We start from the raw sequence: 21696 nt of genomic DNA, 5'->3' as shown, positions 1-21696 counted from the left end.
AATCCCAAGGGAGGTGCTGGGATGTGGTGGAAGACATTTAAAACCAAATTGGAGAAAGCACGGGAGAACAATTCTGCACCCAGACTAGTTGGCCTAATCAGTCTTTTCCATCTCTAAATTCCTAGGATTCTGTGATAGCCCAAATCATCCTTTGGATCTTCCCTATAGCAAGTTCATGTTTCCCTAGGGTATAGTCTTGGTAACCCACTCACTGCTACTTACTAATTCTAACTGCAAGATGTGCTGGATAACATTCAAACACCTCATCATATAGTCTGTCCAGACAGCGTTCCACAAGACAGACCCATTCTGCTCTTCTTCCGTAGACATGAGCATATGTCCCTACCCTAGAGTTTTTAATTAGAGTGGATTGACTGCCATTTAACTGGAGGTGGTTCACGCATTTGTACCACTCCACAAACATTTGTATCAGGGCACACATTTGTGGTTTACCTTAGCTCTCAGCAAACCAAAAATGTTTGTGTCCTGGAACAAACATTTATAGGGTGTCCAAACCAGTTAGTTAACTGGCAATCAGTTAACTTCAGTTAAAAAACTCTGGTGTAGACATATACTGCGATGTCACTTATTACCCCAAGAATCCATGGAGAGGGGGGACTATATGAAATGTACAGAGAAGCATGCAGCCAAGGCTCTTAACCATCTGTTCCAGTGTCTGATCAAGTCAGCAGCAATTGGAACCAAAGACTGTGCAATACAAAAAACATTTCAGCAAACAAAAGTCTTATCTGAACAGGTCATTTTTCACCTTTTTATGCCTGCATTTATCAAACAGTCTCTGAAATAAGGTTCACACTCACTTATTTCCCATCATGAAAATGCAGTGTGCTACTGAAATGAAAGCAATTAATTGAGGTCTTTTACCGAGACCGGCATTAGTTTCTCTCATGCATCACTGAGTTAATTATTTAATGACATATAAATCCTAATGGTTCAAAAGGTCTGGGACTGTGTTGGAACCACGTAGCAAAGCTGCCTTTCATTTATCTCTGCTCACAGAAAAGCAACTTTAACTTTCTCAGGAAGAAGGAGCTTTTTCTTTGATATGATGTTGTGGCAGCCATCAAAAAAGGTGTGATATGAAATGTTTATTCACAACAGATCCCGGAAATTAAATGAAAAAGAACATATGTGACTGTTTATTTGTTTGTTAGTTCCCTGTTAATCCCTAAAGACATTTTCCTATCACACTCTCTCTTATTAATATGTGTGTTTGATCCACTGTTCGTTAGCTTCATGAGACAATATTTCTCAATAAGGAAATATAGCAAATTAATGAATTTGTATAAAGTCTGAGCATTTTGTTGTTAATAACACCAACACTTTGGATTTACTGTTATGTAAGAATTGCAAAGTGCTTTATAAAGATGAATTAATTAATGCCTATTGTGATGCCTTGTTCTCCCTCACCCCTGATTAGGGGCTTACAAATCTCACATGGACCATGACACTATTCTCTGCTCTGGGTGAGTCCTGTTTGGGCCCAGTCTTGCATTGGGCCGAGCACCCTCATCACTGAATTGAATGGGAGTTGAAGGCAGCTACCATCTCAGGGGATTGGGCATCCAGTGTCTTGCTTCTTACCACAGCTGGGCTGACTTTTGTTTTGCAGACTGTCTCCTAGAAAGTTTATGTCATGTCTTCCTGAGTTATTTCCCATGCCAGAAAATCTTTTTTGTGACTGGCCAGTCCACAGAGAGGTTAAGGGACCTATTCCCACTGCCAGCTGAGGACCAGCTCCTTTAGTTCAAGTGGTAGAAGACTGCTTCTGAAGTGGAAGAACTAGGGTTCTAAATCCAGCTCCCTGTGGGTGTGGGATACACTGTAGCTAGTTGTTGTTTGTAGCACTAGGATTCATTGTGCCACCCCTGCACTTTCGTTCCTAAAGCTGGTGGGCCAGTAATTCATTCCCCCGTCCCAAGTACAAAAGGTTCTTCATCAACAGTTTGCTTCAAACATGGAATGTAAACATTACTGCTTTATTACACTCTGCAATGCTATAAAGACGAGAAGGCTACCAAGGGTAGGCCAGCTCAGACCTAGGAACTGATTTTCAGAATGACTTTCCTTCCAGTGACAAGCTGGGCAAGGTAACATCTTTTATTGGACCAACTTCAGTTGGTGAGAGAAACAAATTTTTGAGCCATTTTCCTTCCAGTAGCAGAAGAACATGATCCCAGCTTGGATCTGAATGTATCATATCATGGTGCCAAAAAAAAAAGGGAGGTCTAAAAATCACCATTGGCCGATCCAAGCTTAGTTGATTGTCTTCCATATGATCCTGGCTGCTTCTTAATTTGTGTGACACCTTCTGCTTCAGAGAGAGAAATGGCTATTTCTCAAAGCCCTTGTCCACAAGATAGAAACAATTGTTCTTTACCCAAGGGTGGCTTTTCCAATGTGTTGACTGCTTTGCGCATTCATTGGCAATCAGTTGACTCAAGGCAACAACAAAAAAGTGTAGCACAGACATTCCCAGTGTCGCTTGGGATGTTTGGACCTATCTGTCTGTGGTTGAAACAATAGGCTGAGCAAAGTTGCTTGGAAAAAGTTTGGCCACCGTCTAGCTCTGCAACTCTTCCTATGCCTGCATCTTCCAAAGATGAGGTCACTCAGGTACTGTAGCTGGGCATTTCTTTCACCCTGAAGGATTTTATATAAGAAGAATGCCCTCTTTGATATGCTTGTGTGCAGAGAAAATTGGTGATGGACAAACAGCCAAAAGTTCAGTACGGAAAGTCATCCAGATGTTCAGATGCTGCATAATCAAGCTGGAAGACTCACCAGAACAGGATTTCTTTCATTGCTTCCTGTTGATCCAGAAATATCTCGAGAGAAGTCTCTCTCATCACATTAGAGTTTCTGGTTTCCAGCACAACCAGAAAATATAGTGTTTGCTAGGAAAGTGAGAAATACAATAATGGAAAGTTATCTGCACTTCTTTAAACCTAAATTCTGTTTGGGCAGAGACATCAATGGACAGGGTGCTTATTTTGTCTGAACTATGTTTTCCATTGCATAGCCAGGAGGAATGGGAACAGTATGGTTAGGAGTCAGACAGCATGGAGTTCCCATTCCAGCTCTCCCACTGACGTGCTGTCTGACCTTGAGTAAATCACATCACGCCTCTCTGTACCTCAGTTACCCCATCTGTACAATGGGTATAATAATGCTTATCTGTTTTTGCATAGCACTGGAAGATTTATTGATAAACAGTGCAAAAACAAATAAACAAACCTAAATTGGATTTTCATATGCATTCTTAGTGCCTCTCAAAAGCTACTTTATTTCCAATCAGGGTATTAAACATGGGTCAGGAGAAATGAAGTAGATAGTGTTGGAAAACATAGATTTCTCCCACTAGCTGAGGCTTAGAAATTTCATAACATGTGTCAGTTCTGTTTTGTCCTCCTGTGTAACAGGTTCTTGCCTATCCTTGTAGGAATAATAATCCATTATCCCACTGCAGCTCCTTTTGTCTAGTCTTACATTTAAAACCATATGTGTTTTCTTACTCTCTTTCTCCCCACCCCCACCCCGCTCCCATCTTTGGGTCAGTAACCTGAATGAACCACATCATCTGGCATCTTATCCACGGCTCATCTTGGGGAAGGGGTAGGATTTTTCCAGCAAGTCACATCTGTTACTCTAACGTCTTAAACTATTGTCAAAATGATGTTCTTCCATCAGGGATAACACAGCTGAGACAAATGGGACTTGAAAGAGGCTGGGCCTGATTCTCCTCTGACTCACACCGGTTTTTACGCTGGTGTAAGGCCATTGCTTTGAGCGTTGCTAGTCCCGAGTGACACTGCTGCGGCTAAGCAGGGAATCAAACCCACTGTTTCTATTGGAAGGGGTCTCCTCAGTTCACCAATGTTAGTTTGGTGCCTTTTATTAAAGAACTGCCACAGCCTAGGGGAAAGCTTTGAAAAACATTCTATTTAGAGACCATTCTGCTTGCGTTTGTTGGCATTTCTGTTCTCTATTTCTTGCCACGCTGCTAACCTCTGCATGAGAATACGATCTTTATTCCTAGGGAGTTCATCCACTCCTGCTGCTGCTGCCTCTGCATCTGAAGCCAGGGCCTTCTGCAACTGCTGGTATCACAACTGGCCTTTGTGGGAAGGCTCCGTGGCAACAGAACGGGAGGATCAGAGCTCAAAGGTGGGCACGAGGCAGCAAGAGGCCAGAAAGAAATTTTTCAGGTTGCTTCTATGTCAATTCTCCCTTGTAGGAAAGAGCCAAATCCTCTCCTATCCCATCCCAATCCACATACACACACACAAGGAGACACACACACATATGCACCAAGTCTTGAGTTGCTAGCATCCTCAGGCACTGCAGGATGAATACCCCTGCCCACAATGCCACAGAGTGGCAGGAGAGAGTAGCTGAGCATCCACTATTGCTGGTGCAGCTCTTGTAGGCCAACAGACCCATACAGTGCAGCTCTGCTAATTTGCCCCCCGGACTTCTTCCATCTCATCCCTGTCCCCAAAATACAGTGCAAAAGTTGCTCCTACAGTTTGCACAGGACCGGGACTGCCTCCATGGCCCCCCCAGATCTTACTCTCCACAACCCCATACAATGGGGCCTCACTACAGATAGGGTCCTCCAGAGCCACAGAAGAAGGAATAGGTTTTGCCCCCAGGCACAGTAAATAAAACAGGAGTGGGAAATAGAGATGCCAGACAATAGTTTCATGATGGTTATAAGGCCTGTTAGAGCATCAAGCCCAGCTCCTTGCAAATGCAGGTCTTAGTCCCACAAATAGAGGGTCTAACAGTTACTACAGACTGAACTTTGCTCCTATTAACACTGATAGCAAATCTCCCATTGACTTCAACAAAAGAAGCATCGTGCCTTTGATCCTAGCCCAAAAGACCAAGACATGCTACCTCAGCAGGACTGATTCTAGAATGGAATGTTTTCCACGGAATGGCTTTTAATAAAACTAATTGTCGATGGTCAGTGATGCTCAGTGGATCAAAGGAATAGCTGAGCTGATAAAAACTAGCAAGAGAAATATATGTCAAAGAGAATCTGGGCAGAAATTGGCAGGGAGACAGAGAATTGTTCCAAAGATATTTCATACACATAATGTAACAAGTGCTGAATGTTTTTAGTGATTGATCCCAGAACTGTTTTAAGAAAATGGATATTTTCATCTACTTTCTCTCTGATCCCTTGTTTTAACCATGATTAATAGATTCTCCTTAGTTTTCCTACCTGAGGGAAGTGGATGTCACTGAAAAAAAGAAGACAGTGAATTAACCGGATCCTCTTTCAAGGTGAGTGTTAGCTTCTGTAGTTACCCAAAGTCACATGAGACACACACAATAAACGGGAGCCCTTCATGCTGGTAGACAAGAAGTGACTAATGACCCAGGCTGTAAGAACCACTCCCCATTCATTTCAAGTACACTTTTTTAAGTGTCTTAAATAAAGATTCAGTTTAGATTCTGTCAGACAGCTATTGGGTGTTAATTAAATGCCTGCTGATTATGAAAAACATATTTATGGGAACTCCAATACTGCTGGTGCCTCTTTAGAAAACTTTGGAAAACATCTTACTTAGAAATAAATTCTGCCTCATTCATTTTTCCCCTTAATATAATTTCTCTGTTTCTAAGATGATTACTTGAAAAGGAGGATCTGTCCTTCTTCAGAGTTTTTTCTGTCCCAACTTCCAAATCCTCCATTTGAAGTTGGGAAAAAACACACAATGGTCACTGGAGCAGGTCACATGAAACAAATCATGATCTTGAGTGAGGAAGATTAAGACTGTAGGAAATGTGTCATTCATTTGAAGTTTCAGCAAGGGAGTAGTTAAAAGCTGACAGCGAGGATTAGATTTTCATAGAGATCCAAGCCATGAGTCCCTTCTCGAAACCTGTTTGTGGCAACTCTGATGTGGGGAAAGCAGGCACACAAATGCATAAGTATATGTGAAAGTGGGGATCACCGTGTAAAAATCTGGGCCAGGGAAATGTCATTATAATGTTTCAGAGTCAACATACAGTCAAGATGGCTCGGGCATCTGCTAGAGATGCTGTTTTGTTCCTGTCTCTCTGCAGACTCAGACAGAGTCTTTTCATGATCACAGCACTTCTTGCAAGCATCTGCGTGCTGTACAGAATTAAATACTGTACATATTTTAGGTCAATTCCTGAGGTCCTGGGTCAACTTTTACTCAATCCTTGGACATTTGGCTAAGTAAGGACGAGGTAAACCCTCGTAAGGACTTCAGGATTTGAGCCATACATAAGGAATACTTCACATTGCACCAAAAATTTAAGTGAGACATGGCAACTGTTAAGCTACACATAACAACACTGTAAAACAGGTTTAGGACAGGAAGCATACAAAAATCCTGTTGAAGTTTAAGCAATTTTAAATAGATAAAATACAACTAACCCAAACTGGAATTGGGCAAGGAAAGCTGGGCTAACAACTCTACTTTTGCAAAAAGAGCCATAAGATATTTAGTGAGCAGGGCTCTGGTTTGATGTTGCATTCAAAACAGGGACCCCCCCATCAGGACAGCATCCTCTAACATCATATTGCATGCATTGATCCAGTACTGGTTCGAACTGAAGTATACAGCCAACTGAGTCACTTTAACAACTTGAAATATACTCTAGTCGGCTTTTATCTAATACACAATAACAATAATACTCAACTTAAATTAATTGCATAGTAATATATGTGAGTCACTTAATCTTAATTGTTATTAACTCAATTTCTAGAATTATAGCAGTAAAAAAAACTTTCTTCAGTTTCTAAGAAATTGTGGTTATAGTGTGTTTTCTTTCTACCTAGTAAATCTCTATCAGTAATAATAAAAGTAACTTAAAGTATGTGTCCTCCACCTCAGAATATTCCAAAGCCCTTTACATACAATGTTCAGGCACCCACAATTGAAATGCAGCCACTTCTGGGGTGGAACATGGCAACTGTTCAAAACACACAGCAACACTACCCCATAACTCAGGCTAGCAATTGAAGAGCATGTCCAGTAGCTAACCCTATGTGGCTCGGTGTCCCTCTCTAGTGGCTAACTCACATAAACTGTTTTATGAGTCTACTGCTGCCAACAAGCTAATAGCTTGATTGTATGTTGATCCTAGTAGCTCATACTTTTAGATTCAGATGCCTTGAGTTCAATCACAGGAGATAACTTAGTCAGGTGAGGTGTTTAATTGTGTCTGAATGAGATGTGACCTTTCCAACAACACAGCTTTGTAGATAGACTATGGCTACTTAGCACATGCAAATCCATAAGAGGGGAGTCCTGTGCGGCTATGACTTTAATTCCTGTATTCCCCATTTGTGCGGCAGTCTCTTTAACTACAAGTATGTAATGTTATTCAGCAGCTCTTACTTCTTGTTAAATAGTTTTGCTAATAGTGGATATATTGATGGGCCCATCTACCAGACCAGAGAAAGAACCAAAGCTCATAGATTAAAAATGAATGGAGTGTTTACCTGTACATCATTTTAATGGATGGTGAAATTCATTCTCATGATAGACCCATAAATGTCACTTTCTGTCTGCCACAGCAAAATACTTGTGTAATGGATGGCATGCTGCATTAATACCCAACGAGAGGACTTTCAGAGCAGCTTGGCTCACATCGCATACACTAATAATGATTCAGTCTGGGATTTTTATTCATTTCATTGGTGGGGGGAGAAGCAGACACACAGCTGATATCCATGTGTGTAGGGGATGGAATAGGTGGAGATATTGCTGCAGGATAAGTGGAGGATATGAAGACAAATAATGCAACATGGCTTCCTGACTGTAAGGAAATCCCCTTGTTGAGCTTGGGCATGTTCCATATGCTCTCCTGCGAACACCAGAACCTCTGCCCCTCTAACTCTCCTCAGTCTCCTCCTTACTTTTTCCACTTCCCACAGTCACTTGGCTCACCTGGCCAATGAAGCCGATGGGCCCTGTAATTGTCTCATGTTCACCAGTGTAAATAGGGAGTAACTCCATTGATGTCCCAAGGAGCTTAGAGACAATGAAGTTGAAGCAAATGGATTATTACACTTGTGTGAGTGCAGGAGAATCTGGCCCCTCGTCTCTTCATGTCCTGAGCTGCTCCAGTCTCTAGCTAACTGGGGGCAGGAGCTGTGTCTTTCTGCATGTCTGCAAAACGCTTTGCACACTCTAGGCACTATACACATGATAAATAATAAACCTCATTCCATCTCCCTTTTCTTCATCCAGTTTGGCAGTTTCTGCATGTCCATCTCTGTCCACCCTGCTCATCTGCCTCCATTGACTTGACTAAATGGAATTCTAGAACCATGCAGACTAGAGAAACAGAAGCTCTAGGGCTTCAACCCCCACAAAGCTCCGGGGCTATATTTATTATTTATGTGGACTGGTATTTCTCTCTCTCAAATGTCCATCATTGTTGCATGTCACAGACAAGGACATAGTGATAATGCCAATGCCCTGATTAGATACTGTTACTATCATGCTTTATCTAGATCAGGGGTCGGCAACCTCTGGCACGCGGCTCGCCAGGGTAAGCACCGTGGCGGGCCGGGCCAGTTTATTTACCTGCTGATGCGGCAGGTTAGCAGAGTTGATTGGGTCCTGGAATCCAGACGGGTTGTTAATTAGACATTTCTACGTTAGAGAAATGCCCTTTTATTCTACACCTTCCAACATAAATGTCCTCTGGCTGCCAATGCTCAGAGCCACAAACTCTTTCATATGATGAAGCTGCTGGGGAGAAAGAGTGCGTAATGCAGAGCAGTTCTCCATTGCTTGCCAATTCCAATGAATCAATGGCCATTTGCCTTAGCCTTAGCTGCCTCTCAAACGGCCCCAAAGAATGCAACTGGCCAGTGCTGCTCAACATTTGGATTGGCTTACAGCTTGGTCTTTCCAGCCGAAAGCGGAGAACATCTGTTGCTCTCATGAGCAATGCAATTGGATCAGAGCATATGGCAATTGACAAAACCTCGATGGAGATACTATCTGAAGGGTTCATCTGCTGTTGCTATTTTCTCTCACTGAGCTGTTGTGAGAATGTGTTTAAGGCAAATACCCCTGCTCCACGCTGATGGCCTCTCTACTTTTTGTATGGGGAGAGAGAGAAATCTGTAGCACTATTTCAGGAAAGCTTGTTCTGTGTATTTAAAAGGTTTGAGTCATGAAGGGAAAGAGGAAAAAAATAATCTTCTTACATTATCATTAAAAGCATCAACTAATCCTACTGCAAAGGGGTGCAATTTACTAATCGTCAGGAAAAAAAATTCTGCTGCATGGAAATACATACCACCAGCTAATGAACACTTCTTCTCCAGCTCCTACAATAGTTATCTGTGTCTGATAAACTCTGCACCCCGGCTTGCTAAGCTCTGCACACCTGCCTGGTTAATTCAGCAGCCTTGCTTGGTAAATACCATATTCCTCTCTCTATAATCCTTTTTTTCCCCTTTTAATTGCTGTGTGAATTCAGTACATGAGAAAGCACTGGAGCTTAAATGTGGCATGGGACAGGCAAGTGGCAGAGCAGTCCAGAGATAAGGACTCTGGCTCACATCCTCAGAGGAACTAAGACACCTAACTCCTAAATAGGCCCCTAAATATCTTGGAAAATCTGTGCCACTGATTTCCTCTGCTACCTTGGGCAAGTTACTTCACTTCTTTCTGCCTCTGTTTCTCCCCATCTGTAAAATGAGCATCACAACACCCAACCCCCTTTGAAAACCAATTTGAGATCAATGGGTAAGAAGTGCTTCAAAATTATGGTTATGTGGAGGGGAATTTTATCTATCTTCCTGCCCCAGGCATGGTGGGAAAGGGTTAAATCCCTATCCCTGTGTTCAGGCTGGGTTGCAGAGGCATTCCACAACAGGTAACTAATGGGTCTGGTATCAGCTGGGGCTAATTCCTTAAGCAGGAAGGAGAAGGTGCATGAGCAGGTCTTCAGGCTCTCAGACTGTGGAGTGTTGGGTAAAGGCTTCCTGGGACAACAGAGCCGTGGCTGGCTATGGTCACAGACAGCTTCACTGGGGTTAGTTTTTATTTTGTGTACTCTCTGGTGGTGAGAAGCCTTTTCTTTTGCATTGGGCTATAGGCACAAGCAGGCTTGAGTCCTCCTGCAACAGCATAGTAATTGCAGGGTAATCAGTTACAGCTGCAGACCCAGGGCAAACTGGCCACTCTGTGTTAACAAACTATATCCCCTCACATGTTTTTCTCCTCCATTTCCACACAGAACTCTACCATTCTTTTCCAGTTCTGGGCCTCTCTTGAGCAGGGGCTGCTAATCCTTGGGGTGTATCAAAATGTCCCCTGGGGTATAGGTAAACTGAGAGATTTTCTCCGCTGAATCTCAGCCATCAAATGTTGTGATTTTTAGGTTCAAAGTAGCTCAGTTAATTTTGATCCCTGCTTTGTATTCTCACATTCCCATGGGTTCTGCTCAAAAGCAGAAGAGTCAAAATACTGCAAAGGGGGTTGTTCTGGCTGCCTGGAAATACTAGAAAACTCATGAGGGATAGCTACATGCTTCTTAGCTTCCCAGCCTGGATTTACAGACTGAAAAGGCAGAGAGCCCTTTGGACCTAAGACCACAGGCTACCTGGCTTTTGGTTTTATTCTCTGTGGAGGCTGAGTTGCCAGTAGTTGCAATGGTTCCACAACTGCCGCAAGTCTTAGAGAATCGCCAGCCAGAGCACTTCTCTGCCAAGCCAAACCCAGTGGGAATAGAGTAGCTAAGGCTTGGACTAGATTCTGAGGGAAGAGGAATGGTGGAGCCACAGGGCTGCTGGAGTGTTGAGCCTGGGAGCGAAGCTTCCATTTGGGGTGAGCTAGGGACAAGAGCACAAACAACAAGGGGACAGGGGACAGAGGATTTAGAAGTTCCAAGAACAAGCCACAGATACAACAGGTTAGAAACAAAAGGGTTGGGGGCAGAGTTAGACCAGCACATGGGCTCCCCTAGGAGGCTGGAGGGGGATGTGGGAGGAAGTTCTGGCATTCAAGGGGCTGGGAGGGGGACTTAATCTTAGAGTCCCCAAACTAAGCAAAGAGAGATTTCTGCAAGGGCATTAAACAGAATTTTCTCCAACACAGGGCCTGCCTCATTACCATTAGTGCAGACATGACCAGTATCTATCATCGCTGTTGGAGGCATCTGGATTTGGAGTCAGCGGGCAGCAAAGAGTAAGTCTTTTCTTTTAACATTTATTTTGTGCTACTGTTTTCTAGTGCATTTAAGTAATTGCAACGCTGTTTTAAAAAATGACCAAAATGATGTTTGGGCGTCTCAGCTCTATTTATTTATTTGTTTAATGAGATGCTTTTTGTTAATGAAAGGCCCTGCTTCTTAAGAAATAAAACACCCCCCTGATTTGTCAATTGAATGTGAGAGGGTGTAATGAACCCTACGTGCTTGTGTAGCATACTGAAGTTCAGTGTAGGTGCAAGGATTCACCTGCTTGGATCTGATTGCCGGATTGGGACCGTAGGCTCTGATCTTGCCAACGCTTACTCATGAGTAACATTTCCTGAGTTCAGTGGGGCTACTTGTTTGTACATTAAGCACATCCATAAATGTTAGTGTGATGGCCTCCGTCTTGACTGATGCACCAAGGGACTGAACTGGGGAACTCCATTGTTGAAACAATGAGCTTTGATAGCTTGAGCTAAATAACTACAAACTGTTACTAGTGCTACAATAGCCCCAGATCCTCTGTGGATCAGTTCAGGGGGGAAATGTGTAATGCATACTGACAAGCGAGTTACATTTGCAAGGTTGAGGCCATAGTCTCACATTTTGGGGAAGGGAGATTGGAAAGATTGCATTTAAATAGAAATTTTGTTTCTTTAAAATATTTTAAAAATAAATTGAGGGTTCCCCCCCCCCCCCAAGAACATGAGTTACAGGAAAAATATATAGCTATGGTGTTTTGTGAGGGGGGAACCTTTTTAATGCAAACATAGTTGCTTCTATGAAATTGATAAGTTGGTATATTTAAAAATCTTGTTTATGGGTAAAAAAAATGGCACCGCCTTTTTGACAATTGCTATGTTTTGTTTTGTGTTTGAATTGAGTTCTCCCTTTGGAAAGTGGAGCAGGTTCTTATCCTTGGATATTATTGTTTGTTTGGAAAGATGAGGTGTTTTATCTGTGACTTCCCGGTATGACAGGGTGAGTGGCAGGATGTAGGGGAAAAGTAAGGTGCTCTTTTGGCTTTCGGATGAGTGTTGACTTAATGAAAACCTGTTAATAGCAGGGAGTCATTTGTGCTTATTGTGATTGCTTCCTTCTATGTGGTGAGGGGAGAATGTTGCCTTTTAAGGTGAGCTTCAGGGTGGGGGAGAAGTGGTGTCTGAAATGCCAGATCTACCCCTGAAAACTTCAGGGTGCTCCTCTCCACATGAACCATGCTGGGTTCTCCTGTCCCTAGAGACTAGACTGTGGCTTGGGCTCTGGTCCTGCAATGACCTCTGAAAAAGCAGAGTCCTGCTGCTTCATGGACTTTATTGTTTCCAATGGGGGCATTCCACCAGAAGGATGGGGACCTAATATATGAGAAATGGGCCCAAACTGTGATGATTAGCTCCTGAATTGGAGTTGGATCCTGATATTCCCAGAGCCTGTGTGGCGCTATTATTTCATATTTCCCCTTATTTGTACATCTCTGCTTTGCTCTGTCTCTCTTCAGTGCCAGGGTGAACAGCTGCCTCTAGTACCAGCCCTCCTCCCCCAATTCCTCCATCTGGGCAGATTTGTTTTCAGATAAAATAACTCTTGAACCTCCCCTACACTCTATGTGCCCCTTAGTAGGTTGTAGAAGCAGTCTGGAGATTAGCAATGGGTCCTGACCAGTTGCCAGCTTTGATAGTACAGCCCCTTCGCATGCAGGTCTGCCACAGAAGTACAACCAAAGGCCAATGTCCTCTGTGATGTCACAAATCCATGTGTGGTGTGTGAGCAGAAAGTGGGTGAGAGGCACTGGGAGGCATAATTCCCTTCCCCTCCGCCCTCACGAGAAATCAGGCGGGGAAGGGGCAACTAGTGCTTCCATGGCCCTTCCATTGTGCTACGCAATCTCCTATCGGGCAGAGAGGCAGGTTCTGTAACAGATGTTGCAGCGCGGTTCCATTTGAGCCATGCTGCCCTGGAGTTGGGGGAGCAAGGTCCCTGAGAGCCAGGGTAGAGTCATGGGCTCTGCATGGATGTCTCTGTCCATCATGATATGCTCTTGTAGTAGATCCCTATCCACTTTTCATGGTGGGGTCTTCCCTTCCCACTCCTTACGGAGTTTTCCATCATCTTCCACCAGAAGACCTGGCCTGGGCCCTTGTAATTTAGCCTTATTAACCCCTGCTTTGCTGATGGCACAGATTGGTGAAGAGGTACAGCAGGCCCATGGCAGAGCTCTAAACAGAGCTCAAGAGTCCTGAGCCACAAATTTAACCACAAATCCATCCTTCCTGGAAAAGGCTTATCACTTCCAAGCAGACGCAGCCTCAGCTTGGCATGCCTGCCGGTATGTTTCTGTGAGAGCACTGGGAAGATAAACACGGTGTAATTCAGTTAAGAGGGAAGGGAAGGCAAACTCATCATAATAGTTTAAAAAAAGGAAAACAACAAATAACAGCTGCTTTTGCAGGAACAGCAATGGCCAATTTTATCTCTCATAAAAGAGAGCGATGATGTGTGTCTCTGAAAGAGCGAACTGCAGCTGCAGCCACCACTGAGTGCAGCTTTAACCAAGTTTCTGGAACAATATGATAGATTGTATCTGCATAATCAAGAGAATGCAGAATCATAACTGAGCCTAACTACTAATGGGCCATAAAGCCAGGGCACTAACACGCACACCCGATAAAGCACCTAATCAATTACCTTTATATTTATACAAGTGCACAGTGCCTATGGATACATTTTGGTTGAATGTGATGAATTTCTGTGATCTTGTAAATGAGAGCTGTGGCTACCTTAGCACATTTGGAGGCAGGCATTTGGAACACACCCCTATTCCACCTTTGAAGCTTTGCCAGAATATCCCTGACAGCTCCTGCTGTTCCAAGCCACTTATGCCCCATGTCCCTCCCCTGACACAACAAAGTGTAATCTCAGTCCTGACCCACAATTCTAGTACTGGCGACTGCTAGTCCTCCTATTCCACTGCTGGATTTCTTATGTAGCATGCCAATAGTTATCCTATTCCTACATAAGTGTGTTGGCAACTCTTGTGGATATCCCGTGTTTTCTTCTTAAAGCCCCAGCTCCCGGAGTCATGTTTTTTCCTGAGAATCTCAGCTTGCTTTGTATTTGTCTAATACTCCTCATGGCTGAGGAAAAAAGCTTAAAATTGTCATTCCCCACCCCGAAAGGGTCAAAGAAGGCAAATAAATATTAAAAAAAAAATTATTTTTAATATCTTTTGATTGTTACGCTAATCCTGTAACCTTTTTTCAGGGGGTGCTGAGTCATGATTTGTGTATGTTTGGGGTAGGCAATGTGTTAATGCCTATCACAGTGGTATCTAAGCACCAGTAGTTCAGATCTGTGTGGTATGGTTCTATGTTCAGTCAGGACTAGCTGAATGCCAGTTCTGACTCACGTGTGACTGAAGACACATTTAAATTCGGGCTTTCCGAGATAGACCACTCTATCGCATTACCCAGACCCCTCTTCCCTGCATGATAATGGCTTGGTATGTATTGTACAGAGACACTGCCCGAGAAGTAGCCCTATATAAGACAGGAGGGTGACCTAAGAGGATATTACCTTTGTTCTCTTATTCATAAAAGGAAACTAATTTACTTTACTGAGCAAAAAATTTAATATTCATTAAAAAATTACTGTCCTATCTTGATTTGACAAAGCGAATGTGTATCTGAGCTGAACCACCACACTCTTAATGTCCCAATGAGTTTTACATCATTTAGAAAGACACTTTCTAGCATCCAGCCAGCATGTGACTCGGGTACTGGGCCAACAGAATGGGGTATGTCCATGACCACGCCAGCACAATCCGTATGGACAGCATGCATCCATCCCATCAATACTTTGCAGATGGGGCTATAGCAGCACAATAATCTGTCACTGATCCTTCCTAAAAAGTCACACCTAACTGCTTGCCTACAAGGAACTGGGGAGGCAAAGTTCACACATGCTTACAAAGAAATACAGCCCCTGAATGTGTACGTGCGGTAATGATTGGCGCAAACTGTGTGATATGGTCTATGCTTCCTCTACCCTACCAAGTGTTGCCAGCTCTCACAACTTTATTGGGGGTCTTGTGATTTTTTTATTTCATACCTCCCCCTTAAACCTGCAGCACCTGGAGTCATGTGATTATGTTAGGATCTCAGCTTTCGCTTCAAATAAAAAAGTGAGTTTCTAGCCCTCATGGTTGTAGAGACAAATTTGAAGCCATCAAGCAGAAACCTGAAGGTAAAGAGAGAGAAATCAAATGTATTATTAAAAAAAAAAAATCTAAGAACATAAGAATGTTCATACTGGGTCAGACCAATTGTCCATCTAGCCCAGTATCGTGTCTCCCAACAGTGGCTGGTGCCAGATGCTTCACAGGAAATGAACAGGGCAATTATCGAGTGATCCATTCCCTATCAACCAGTCTCGGTATCTGGCAGTCAGAGGGTTAGGGACACCCAGATCATAAGGTTGCATCCCTGACCATCTTAGATAATAGCCATTCATGGACTTATCCTCTATGAACTTATCTAAATTCTTTTTTGAACCCAGTTATGCTTTTGGCCTTCACAACATCCCCTGGCAATGAGTTCCACAAGTTGAGTGTGCATTGTTTGAAGAAATACTTCCTTATATTTCTTTCAAACTTGTTGCCTATTAATTTCAGTGGGTGACCTCTGATTCTTGTGTTATTGGAAGAGGTAAATAACACTTTCTTATTAACTTTCTCCACATCATTCATGATTTCATAGACCTCTATCATATCCCTCTTTAGTCATCTTTTTTCCAAGATGAACAGTCCCAGTCTCTTTACTCTCTTCTCATATGGAACCTGTTCCATATCCCTAATCATTTTTGTTACCCTTCTCTGAACCATTTCCAATTCTAATATATCTTTTTTTGAGATGGGTTGACCAGGATTGCACATCATATTCAAGGTATGGATGTACCATGGCTTTATATAGGGGAATTATGATATTTACTGTCGTCTTATCTACCCCTTTTCTATCATTGTTAGCCTTTTTTTTTACTTACCATTGCACATTGAGCAGATGTTTTCAAAGAACTATCCACAATGACTCCAAATTTTTTCTTGAGTGGTAACAGTTAATTTAGACCCCATCATTTTCTACATATGGTTGGGATTTGTTTTCCAGTGTGCATCACTTTGCATTTATCAACATTTGAATTTCATCTGCCATTTTGTTGCCCGATCACCCAGTTTTGTGAGGTCCTTTGTAACTCTTCACAGTCTGTTTTGGACTTAACTATCTTGAATAATTTTGTACATCTGCAAACTTTGCCAATTCACTGTTTACCCCTTTTTCCAGCCCAGTTATTAATATCTCATGATTTAAGCTGATCTCATGACTGTTTTTCAGGCCTGCCTCATGATTTTTGGCTGCTTGAGACTGGAAGTATGGCCTTCGCTACTTCACCCCCCTATTTGTCTATGACCCTCCCCTGTTTTGTTGTGTCTAGTTTATATTGGGAACATTATCTGGGCTGGGGCTGTATCTGTACATGTTTCTGTGGGGTGCTTGGAACACTTGGGGCAATCAAAAAATAATAAATATTCATAATATTGATGGAATAATCATAAGCTTAATATTTAATCCTCAAAAGTGACTAGTAATTTTGAATGCCTCAATGTGGGGAGGCTTAACTTTTGAGATCTCAAAGAGGGCTGATGCTCAGAAAGTGGTGAGCATTTACCCTCTGGAAATCAGGACCCTTTGAGATGTCTTAACTTAGGCCCCTTCTAAAAATCTAGTCAATTGCCAATAGGACAATGCAGCACACCCAGTCTCTGGGATTAGAGCAAACCAACCTCATATCTTGGCCTGTGAAGACCAATGAAGCCTTATAGCTTTGGTGATCCCGGGCCCCGTTTAGTCAGCTGTGTTGTTTCTCCTATCTTCCTTAGTGCCTTCCCACTGCTCGCTGGGAAGGATGGACAAGGTCTCCCACTCTTCACTGGGAAAGAATCACAGAGCAGCTCAGCTTATTTCAGCATAAAGAACCATGCCTCCAGAATTCCTAGCGACGCACATGGGTGAGTGCACCAGAGAGGACCCAGTAACACAGGCCTGGCTTTGTAGTGTGGCTGGTCACGCCCAGGTGAGGCTTACCCAGTTGCCAATCACCCATGCTAATACCTCAGTGAAGACGTACCCTCCCTGCAGAAGGCACCACATCACAGCAGGATATGCAGGGAGACAAAAGGAACCTTGTCTGGAGTGTGAATCAGGGTGGACTCTGCTCCCCTCCCCAACCGGCCATGTAGCGCATCGGGAATCATTGCTCTTCTCCATCAAGAGCTCTAATTTCTAATTTAGAAGGTAATTCTAGCTCAAATTAGTGCCTCTTGTGGATAGAATTAGAGTCTGTGTGATGATTTGGAAAATACAATCAATTTGCTCCAATTGTTCGTACATGTCAGATCTCTCCAATAATGAAGAATTTACTCCTCCAGCACAGATACAAACAATGAGCCATTAGTCATGGGAGACGAGAGCGTCTGTCATAAGCAAACGGCCCGCGATACTAAATGCTGCATTTAACGGCAACAAGAAAATGCCCTGGGGTGTTGGGCTGTTGTGTGCGGGGATCCTGCCATGTTCGGGCCCTGCTGTGTGGGCAATCCTGCTGTGTACTCGCAGTTTTGTTCAAAGCCCCAAGGACGGGGATCCTATGGTGCTTGGAGGCTAGAAGTGAAAATCCTGCCACAAGGGCCCTTATGCACTTGAAGGCTGGGGATTCAAATCCTGTCACTAATATTCTGTTGTGCGGAGCCTTTCTAATTTGAGGCTGAGGGGCCCTTCTTCTGGCCAATGCTGGGAATCTGAATCCTGCCACAGACCCAGAGGAAGGGCTGCTGTATTCTCTCTGCTCTTTAGCAGCACTGCACCCACATGGGAAGCTACCACCTTGCCCCACCTGCAATCAGGGGGAAATAGCCCTGCAGAGTGTCCGTCACAGAAGGGAAGGGACAAGACGGGGCTTTTTGAACAATCCATGGATTCTTTATTGAGGATCCTGGACACAGACAGACCTGGAGGTTCTCTCTGGCTGATCAACACAGCCTGTGCTGCCTAGCGTCCTCGCTCAAGGTCTTCCTAAACCCTGGCCTGAATTACGCGGTTGTGGAAGGGGCTGCTGATTACACCACAATGGCAATTATCGTTAACACTGCAGCTATGATTTGTTTTCAGTAGTGCCCATTATGGACGAGGGGGTTTCCAAACATGAAAAGAGAGATGGGGACCGATCCTTAGCTTGTGTGAAGTGCCACTGACTTCCACAGAACTATGCTGATTTATACCACCTGGGAATATGTCCACTGCTCCCTGAGAGCTCTAAGAATTGCACAGATCTCACTGGCCCCATCCTCTTTTTCTGCACTCATCTGGGACACATTAGAAGGGAAATTGAGAGTGACTGTTATTCTAAGCATTAATTTCTGGTCTTTTCATGGTCTGATTTAACCAGCTCTTTAGGAGGCAAACAATATACATATTTCATGAAATGCATTTCCATGTCTGTTTAATTGTGAGCGCACTCCGTGAGGCTGAGAGACGCTAACTGCTCCTTGTTAAGTCATTTGAGCTGACTTAACGGGGAGGCTGAGAGACTGATAATGAATTACCCAGCTTTAAACCTCTGCCAGCCAGCCACCTACTTGTCTTGCTCCCTTTCCCTCCAGGATCTGGCTCTCGCATCTGACACTGGAGAGGAACGCTGAACCCAAAGTAGCCCAGAGCACAGGCCAGGATGTGAAAGCTCCTCACTCCTCATTACCCAGAGTCAGAGAAAGGGTGATCTTGTGGCTGAGGCCCAGGTCTGGGGAGTCAGGAGACCTGAATTCTCTTCCCAGCCCTATCACAGAATTGCTAATCCTCTCTGTTCCACAGCTTCTCCACTACAGAATGAAGAGGATTACCCCTTCCCTGGCTTGGTGTTGGATTCATAAATGTCTGTAAGCACATTGATGTACAGTGCCTGCCACCAAAGGATAAAGGCCAAATATTGTAATGAATTTACTGGAGTGTGTATATGCTGCTGGATGGAATCCAGATGATTCAGTTCTGTTTCATAGACCCTACATTGCAATAGCTGATGGAGATTCTCCATTAGCTCAAGTGGCAGGGACTTGTGTTTTTTGGAGTAGGAAGATCCCAAGTTCTAGCCCTGCTGTCTCCAGGGTGTTCCAAGTGGCCAGTGTGTGCAGCATAATAAAGGCGGTGAAGTCCTAGGTGTCCATGGACTTTTTAACAGTGAAATTACTGTAGTTTGTGGGATGAACTTAGTTTTCTTCACCTTCAGAGAACTTACCCATGCCGTAGAGAGGCTGCCCCACAGGAAGGAAATTGCACTGTGCTAACAAGATCTATTATAGAGTGATGGAGAAGACCTTCCATCAGTCATATATGCTTGAGCTTCCTGTCCCCATCCTAATAGAGATCGCCAGGTGGGGAATAGAGAAGAATTCTGACATGAACCCAACAATCCTGCATTAGTGGTTTGACTCAGCCGATGGTTTAATAACTGTGATGCTCCACTGGACAAGATGACCTGCTCGGAGAGAGGCCACTGCTGGCTTCTGAGGCGGGAGGCGAGGCTGTCAAGTTCACCTCTGTGCAAAATGCAGGTAATTGCTTCCTGCCGCCATAAATTACTTAGGCATTCAGATGTTTAAGCATATGTATCCTATCGCTGGAGCCAGCCTTAATGCTCTGGGATATATATGAGATGGTAAAACCTACATTATCTGGGATTTAGGATGTTTGCTTTGCAGAGCAAGGGATTAGAGAATAGAAAGCCTGAAAGGACCATCTGTCTGCAGAGACGGATCCTCTGAACTGGTCATTTTTTCTAACCTCCTTGACTTTTTTTATTTGGTATCTTCCATCATAGTTGATCCCCGCAGTGCCCCAGACGGTTCTGTATCTTAATTCCCACAGCCGCTGGCTCTCTGCTCACCTAGTTGCCATTTACAGGAAGATGTATCAGTAACTTAGAATTCACTTACCTATCACTTGGAGTTTTCTATTACCATAATATCTAGACACCTCCAACTACTTCCATCCCCCTTCGGATTGCAAACTTAGCCACTCTTAACATGCATCCTGCTGTATGTGGCTCCTCAATCTGCCATTGAAATACAGCTGACCCTGGGGTGGAACAACAGTGACGGTTGAACAGTAATGCTACACACTAGGTTTAGGACAAAAAGTGAATAATATTACTCTACACCTACACAGCAGTATTGCCAACTCCTGCAGCTGGATTTGGGTGTCATGGTATTTGGTGTCTATCTTAAAGTCTCAGCTCCTGAAGCCACGGGGCTCTCTGCTTTTTTGTTTTGTTTTTAATAAAAGTTTCTAACCCTCATGGCTGCAGAGAAAAGTTTGAAAATGTCGCTCGTGTAACCTAAAGGTTCCCAAACCATAAGGCAAGTAAAAAAGAACTGAAAACGTATTTATTTTTAAATCTCATGATTTTTGAATGCTTGGGGTTAGCAATACTGGGTATCTTTCATCTTAAGGGGTCCCCAACTGCTTCACAATTATAGACACGCAGCACAAATGGAATAACCCCACCTCCTGGGTGGGAGGCTCAGCATTGGGCAGCACAGCACTGGATTCATACAGTCACTGGCATCCTCTCCAATGCAAAGAGGGTTCGATGAGCATTAATAGTACTGGCAAAATAGTTTGCATTTGCTCTGTTAGCACTGGCTCTCAACAGACCTGTGCAAGCCCTAGAGAGCAGAAGTCCCTCGGCACATAAATAAGCAAAATAGATAAATATTCATAACCACACTGGAGATGGCTTTTGTTTTTGTTTTTAAACATCTCAGCACAAACAAACATTTCCATTTACCATTCCCTTGTTCACAGCAAGGTGAATTGTATTTACAGTGCTGGGGAATTTATCAGCGGCAGCATTCTGCTCATCAGCTGTCTCTCCTGTTTCAGAAAGCAATTAGCAAGCGGCAGGCAGAGCATGTGAATAAGGGAACACACTGGAAGGGGCTGCTCACCAAACTGCGCTGAGCGGCATCACTGCCCGTCAGGTGGTCCCCCGCCTTCACTTGGCCCGACGACTCTATTATACCAGGGTACAGCCCAGGCCCTGTGCGCATACGACAGGTTAGGTCAGGAAGGGAGTCAAAAGTAACAGATCTACTTGGAACTGCTGCTGAAATTTAGGGAGGCAGAATGGAACCACTTAATTTTTTTGAAGAAAGTGCAGTGGGGCCTTTATCAAACACAGGGGCTGGAGCATGGTTCTGGCCTCTCTCTTTCCATATGCCCTGCAGATCTTGTATGTGGGCGGTGAACAAGTTCTTGTTATGAGACTGTGTCCAGGGTGGTGACCCTCTTGAACTGCTCTAACACTAGAAAGGGGGAAAGGAATTTTGGAGAGCTCTGTCAGGGCATCAGGCAGGCTTCCTAGACT

The 21696-nt window shown here is 43.7% G+C and overlaps 1 protein-coding gene across 5 annotated transcripts in view; it reads left to right on the top strand.

The window, feature by feature from the left end:
* Window positions 1–5294: 5294 nt before the first annotated feature.
* B3GAT1 (beta-1,3-glucuronyltransferase 1) overlaps window positions 5295–21696 on the top strand; it is a 90025-nt gene continuing 73623 nt past the window's right edge. For 2 of the 5 annotated variants that reach the window (XM_065570356.1, XM_065570352.1), the window contains exons 1-2: window positions 9930–10068; window positions 11133–11222. The gene's annotated coding sequence lies outside the window, so the exon portion shown is untranslated. Of the gene's footprint in view, window positions 5317–9929; window positions 10069–10228; window positions 10361–10897; window positions 10948–11132; window positions 11223–21696 lie in introns of those variants that run through there. The other 3 variants (XM_042851927.2, XM_065570353.1, XM_065570354.1) reach the window with 3 other exon arrangements.

This window comes from Chrysemys picta, chromosome 16, assembly GCF_011386835.1.
Source record: "Chrysemys picta bellii isolate R12L10 chromosome 16, ASM1138683v2, whole genome shotgun sequence".
NCBI classification, from domain to species: domain Eukaryota; kingdom Metazoa; phylum Chordata; order Testudines; family Emydidae; genus Chrysemys; species Chrysemys picta.
This window is presented reverse-complemented; position numbering and strand designations above follow the sequence as displayed.